The sequence below is a fragment of the Glycine max genome, chromosome 15 (genome assembly GCF_000004515.6).
Source record: "Glycine max cultivar Williams 82 chromosome 15, Glycine_max_v4.0, whole genome shotgun sequence".
Taxonomy (NCBI): Eukaryota; Viridiplantae; Streptophyta; class Magnoliopsida; order Fabales; family Fabaceae; genus Glycine; species Glycine max.
This window is the reverse complement of record NC_038251.2, coordinates 23,072,726-23,078,880: the sequence shown is the minus strand read 5'-3', so window position 1 is coordinate 23,078,880 and position 6,155 is coordinate 23,072,726. Positions and strand designations below refer to the sequence as shown.

At 33.7% G+C, this 6,155-nt stretch overlaps 1 pseudogene; it reads right to left on the bottom strand.

Annotated features, from left to right (window-relative positions):
• Positions 1-850: 850 nt before the first annotated feature.
• Positions 851-3,716, bottom strand: LOC102663547 (phosphate transporter PHO1 homolog 10-like; annotated as a pseudogene).
• Positions 3,717-6,155: the final 2,439 nt, after the last annotated feature.

The following is a 6,155-nucleotide window of genomic DNA, read 5'->3' as shown; positions in this document are numbered from 1 at the left end:
TTGATTGTTAATTTAATTAATTTAATTTGAAATGTTTGATGATTGATTGTATTTGTTTGTGTTTGAAGGTTATGTTGATTATTGATTACTTTTGATGATTTTTTTATTATTATATATTTTAATTGTTTTATAGTGGATATGTATTTTTGTGGGTGCAAAATAGTTTGTTTTAATGCCTTTTGGTATCACTTGACTCTCATACATTGCAACAAATGGTTTTCTCCTCTCTGCTCATGATTTGTTTTTGATGTTGACAAAGGGGAAGAGATAAATAAAAGATAAGAGAGTAAGGGAAATTATCTATTGTTTATGAGACAGCTTTTTATATATGAAATCTTCAACTGTCTCATATAAGCAATCATTGCAAAACCAAGGGGGAGTAAACTATATACAAATAGATATTTTTTTGTTGTTGTTGCTCCTAACCTATAGGTGGTTGTCATCATCAAAAAAGGGGAGAATGTAAATCATGCAGGTTTTGATGACACTACTAGAAAAATGGCATTTTACGACACGGGCACTACGACGGTTATTGGGGAACCGCCTTAAAAAGATGTGCGGTGGCTTTTATTGGGGAACCGCCTTAGAATGTGCTTTTTCAATTAAATTTACGACGGGTTTAATATAAAAACCGTCTTAATCTGTTTGGGTTAATAAATCCTTTCGCGCTTCCTCCTCTTTCCCCTTTCGCGCTTCCTCCTCTTGCCCTTTCACCCTAGTCTCGCTTCAAACCCTTTCGAACCCTTACACGAACCTCTCGCTGAACCTCTCGCTTCACCCTAGTCTCGCTTCTAAGCTGTCAGCACCTTTTGCCCTGTGAACACTTTCTTTCTGCTGCAAAGTGAACCTTTTAAAGGTTCAAAGAACCTCCCCCGCCGCCGCCGTGGAACCGTAGCCTCAGCTCCCTCGCCGCCTTTCGCCGGAGTATCACCCCAACGTCGTCGTCACTGGTGAGTTGTTCTTTCTCGTTACCACTTGCCCCTAAATGTTCTTCTTACTCAGAAATTAGGGAACATTTTGCACACAAGCCTCACTTCACTTTCAAAATCATCCTCTGTCTTGTTCGATTTCTCCCCAAACCTAATTTCTCGTTCAATGCCATGGTTTTGAAAATTTCAATAAGAAAGTTCCAGAAGTCAAATTTCTATGCTGCATCTTATTTGCTTTCACAGGTTTTGAACTGCAGATGGCAACTTACTATTTTATTTATCTCTAACCCATTTAAGGAGTAAACTAAAAACAATGGGAACATAAAGAGAACAGATTTTGAGTACAAAAAATGAGACGAAGAAATAACAACAATAATCAATTTACTAGGATTTGCTAATTCTACCCACTTAATGGACTGGATACAGATTTAGTATTTACCTGTGAAAAATGTTGTGCTGTGCCTTTTCTATTTTTGTTTTTTGCCTTAATAGCTTCCTCCCCTTTTTGTGATTTGAGTGTGTAAAGTTTCTGATGAAGGTAGACTCCACTTTCTCCAATAGAAAGTTAACCTAAAATCAGATGAAACAGATAGCATCACAAAGATGGTTGGGGATGTTAAGGATTAAGGAAGGATAACACTATTTCAAGCCTTAATATGTAACTGTGAATGACTACAAAAGTTTTTAGATAACAGATTCATTTTAAAATGATGGCAAGCTATTTTTCTAGATCAGAGTATGGAAACCGGACATTAACCACAAATCACAATTACAAACAAATAAGAAGAAAGGTGCACAATAGTCATAATAAAGGAACACTGCCAAATATGTATATCTTAAGAGCAGTATGAGTTCAGAGAAAGCATCTTTATATGGTTATTTAGTGAAATAAATTTGTCTTGTCTATCCATTTTAAACTTTAGAAAATGCATCAATGAATCTATGAAGTTCTGAGAAAGTATCTTTATATGGTCACATTATCTGTAAATTATAAATTTGTGTCCTCTTTTTAAGATTAAAATGCCTAGGTCTATAAATAGAGATTCTTGAGATGAGAAAAATTACCCCACTTGACCACTCAAGCTGAGAGAGGGGTCATGTGAAGATGAATAAAATATTAAAGAAGCTCCTCTACGTAATATATCTCCTTCTTTTACATATATATATCTTGATACACAAAAAAAAAACCATCACAAGAAGTAAAAGGAAGAAATAATCATGATTGAAGCTGTGAATATAGCAAACATATGATTCAAACTAACCTCATCAGAACTGCCCACATAGGAGTTATCCACTACTGTTATGTATGCTGCAGATGCTGCCCTTGATGTATGCTTTTCCGAGAAAAAAATGAAGTTAAACAAAACTGTCATAATTCTGTTTCTGAACAGAAGGATGTTTATTTTGTTTAAAATGCCATGAGTTGAATTTAAATTGTGAAGAATGTAACGAATAAAACTGAAGTTTCTACAGTACTTGGTATACTTCTAACCTTTTCGTACTTCTTCATGATCTTGGAAAATGCTGAGAGGTTCATAAAACTGTCGCATCCATTTGTATAAATACAAAGGCACATGGCAAAATGGCTTTTAGAAATGGAAGAACATTTGGCTTTATTAGTAATTATAAGGTCCATGAAATCTTTGTTTATTACCTGTAATCTTTGAGATGGAGGAGTTTCTGATAGAACTCAACAAACACAAGTCTCAGTTGCTCTTCAACTTTTCTCAGCTCTTCTTTGCTGAAGCTCAATTCATTATCACTGGAATCAGTAAAAGCTTTTTTAATTGTTGATATTGGAGATTGAGGAACATTATCAACCTTTACGTGTTGTAGGATTTCCAAGGGATCTTTTGTGATGTAATTATTGTTTGCTTCTGCTTGCTCCTCATGATGAGTATTTCTATTGGCCTGTTGAAGAGCATTATCTTCAGGTCCAACCATAGAATCTTTTTGCTGATGACTTTCATCCATAGTCTCTTCAGGTGAGGAGATAATCTGTTTCAATCCTATAGATTCAAGTCAAACTCAGTCTTCTAGACAATATTTATTATAGATAAATTAATTCTACCGATTAACAGCATCTAATTTGCCACTATGAGTGTCAGTGAGTTATTTTGAATGAAAATCACAGATATTCACATGTGCATGGCAACATAGAAAAACATATAATGAGTGTACATTTATTTGACTTAATGTGGCCTCAAATACATTGTGATCCTATTCCTATATCTTTTTTTCTCAATCCTCCCAACATAAAAAGCATCTAGTTGATGCACATTTCTCAAATTTTGCCTCTAAAAGCTTGCAAGTCCTCCCAATAGTAGAACTATGTGCTTAAATAACTATAAAACTATTGTTTGAATTTTGTATTTACATGTATATGGACTTTTCACCTTTACCCTTAGTGCAACCAAGGCCTCCATTTGTTTACTCAAAAGGGTTACTTCATGCTGGGCTGCTTCCACCTGATCCTTGTAAAATGCATTGACCTTGTTGAGCTCTTCATCAAGCTTCTGAAAGAGTCTTGCCTCAACCTCTCCTCCTTCTTCATCGAACTTCTGAAAGTTGGTCTTATATAACTGTCTGGAACCATCTTGTTCTAATGTTTTTACTTCTATAGCTTGGTCCTCAATATCCCCCTCTCTCTGATGATTGCTACCTTGCAAGTGTATTCCACTAAATGCCCTTTCAAGTCTGAGCCTGTGATGCAAAGACCTATTGTGTGTAGCTTGCTTGCTGTTTTTTTATCTCTTTCAATATTGTTTTGAGGCCTTCATAGTCCATGTACTCAAAAGTGGGTAGAATTAGCAAATCCTAGTAAATTATCCATTCTTTTGAGACGAAGAAATAACAACAATAATCAATTTCCAAAAAATGAAATCTGCAAATGTATGTAGTGAAAATGATAGACACAGATTTAGAAGATGATTGATGATACCTATCTAGGAAACTTGTATTTAACTTTTGTTGGTATTTACTTGTATGTTTTGTTTGAGACACTTGTGACCTTTTATTGTTAATTATGAACATCATGAATTTTGAGTAATTTTTATTTGCTTCAGTGCTTCAGTGTGCTTCAGTATATGGTAGTGTGCTTCATTGCTGCCCAAATAATCATCACTTGTTCAGTGAAAGAATTAGACATGTATTTTCTAGTAGTGCCTGCACCTCTTGCCATGTGATGCTTTGTAATTTTTGTTTCATTCAATTGAGGATAAGTATAAGTTGACCCTTATGGCCTTATCTAAAAAACATAGTGTTTTGGTTTGTCTAGTTTTGTGGTTCACCTCACACCCTTCGTGGTGTGGTTGTTCATATGTTTACATGCAAGAAGTAATGATGTTGAAGCTGCTAAAATTACCATGTGAAAGAAACTCTTCTCAATAACAAGACTTGAACTGAAGACCATTAGTCCAACTCAACATCATCGTTAACTTATATAGCAAACCAGTCGTTAGAGTTGCTAAAATGGTTTATGATTTTTTTAATGATGTCAATATATCATGGAATGATTACTTATTAAATTAAAAGTAAAAGGTACAGCTGATTAAAGACTCATGAATTTTGCCTTGTGTTGATTTTGGTTCCCTGTATGCAGCTAATTTGAACCAAACCTTTTTGTGACTATGTTGTGAAGCTCTCCATAGTTATTAGAGAATGAAAATTTTTTTAATTTAAATTAATAGATAATGGATGCAATCCTTTAGTTGAATTGTTTGCATTAGACTCCATTTAATTAATTTGTATTGTCTTCCAAATATTGTGTTTCGCTTATCTTTATCTGTTTGTATTCAACATTTTGATGAGGATAATTACAAGTTCGTACACTGATATATAGGGCTTTCTTAACAACATTTTGATGAGGATGATGAAGGGAGAAGGAACCATCAGGTAGCAGAGATTGAAGTTAGAACATCTTTTTTGCTGACCACAAAAGACCATAACCATTTTCCTCTAACCATCCTAGGCCACTCGTAAGTTTGTCTCTACTCTGCATTTGATTACTAGTATTTATTGTTCTCACAAGTAATTAAGTAATTAATAGTATTTTGGTTTAATTTCATTTTGATCTCTCTTTACTATGTTATATTTAATGGAACCGTTGATGTAACAGCAAAATGGTGATGTGGATGTGTAATAGAGGGTCAAGTTGTAATTTCTGTCAAATATTGAATATTAAGTTAAAAAATGAACTAAAATTACAATTAAAGAATTACTAGCTGATGTTCCATTTTTAATGGCTAATTCTGATAACTGATCAAAAGCTCCAGGCCTTATGATGAATATCCGTAAGCTCCTTAGTTGACCTTTATCCTTCTGCACCTTGTATATAGCTCCTAACCCACTCTCAAGAGAGGAGATACAACTTCTCAAAACTCTAACTGATTCCTTTTTGCTACTATTATGTGTATATTTGACATTTGTTGTTAAGAGTTAAGATATTTAGTTCACAAGACATTTTGTACCATTTAGGTATTTGGTATTTGGTTGGAACTTTTGTTTGTTACCCATTTTGCACTTTATTAGTATATTTGTTATATTATTAAAGTTAGTCAATTATTAACAGGTAATAACTCAAAAGAAAAATAAAAAAAGAAGTGCATAAGTGAACCTCATTCACCTGTATACTTAGCTCTGAAAATTTCCTGAATTTGCTTGAATTATTAGTATTTTTCACGTTTCTTTGTTAAAGAAATGCATAAGTGATCCATTAGTGGCCATATAGTTCCAGTGTCTACGCTTTTCTATGAATCCCAGCTAGTCCTTTAAGTCCCTATACCCAAGGGTTTTGTCCTATAAATTTTGATGCATTTGCACTCTCAATTTCCTTGGATGCCATTTGGTATATATAGATTTTTTTTTTTACTTCTACGTTTAGGATAAGATTCTTTTGTAAATGGGGTAATGACACGGGCCTAAGAAGTTAAAAGAAGAAGAAAAAGGTGTATGATCCTTTCAATTTAGTCATTGACACATTTTTTTAGGAAATTAATTACATTTGACACATTGTTGCTGTGATATTTTGCAAATGTATTTTTAGCTATGAAGTGGCATAATTGAGTTCTTTTGTGATTTTAATTTGAGCTTTGTTTGATTATTGATAATGAGGAATGGAGTGCACCAAGAATTTTCCTAGCATCTTTCCTCTTTTTTCCTTTCTCTTCTGACTTCTCTTATCTTCCTTCCTGTTTCTTCGTCATTTTCTACTAATGTTACATTTTA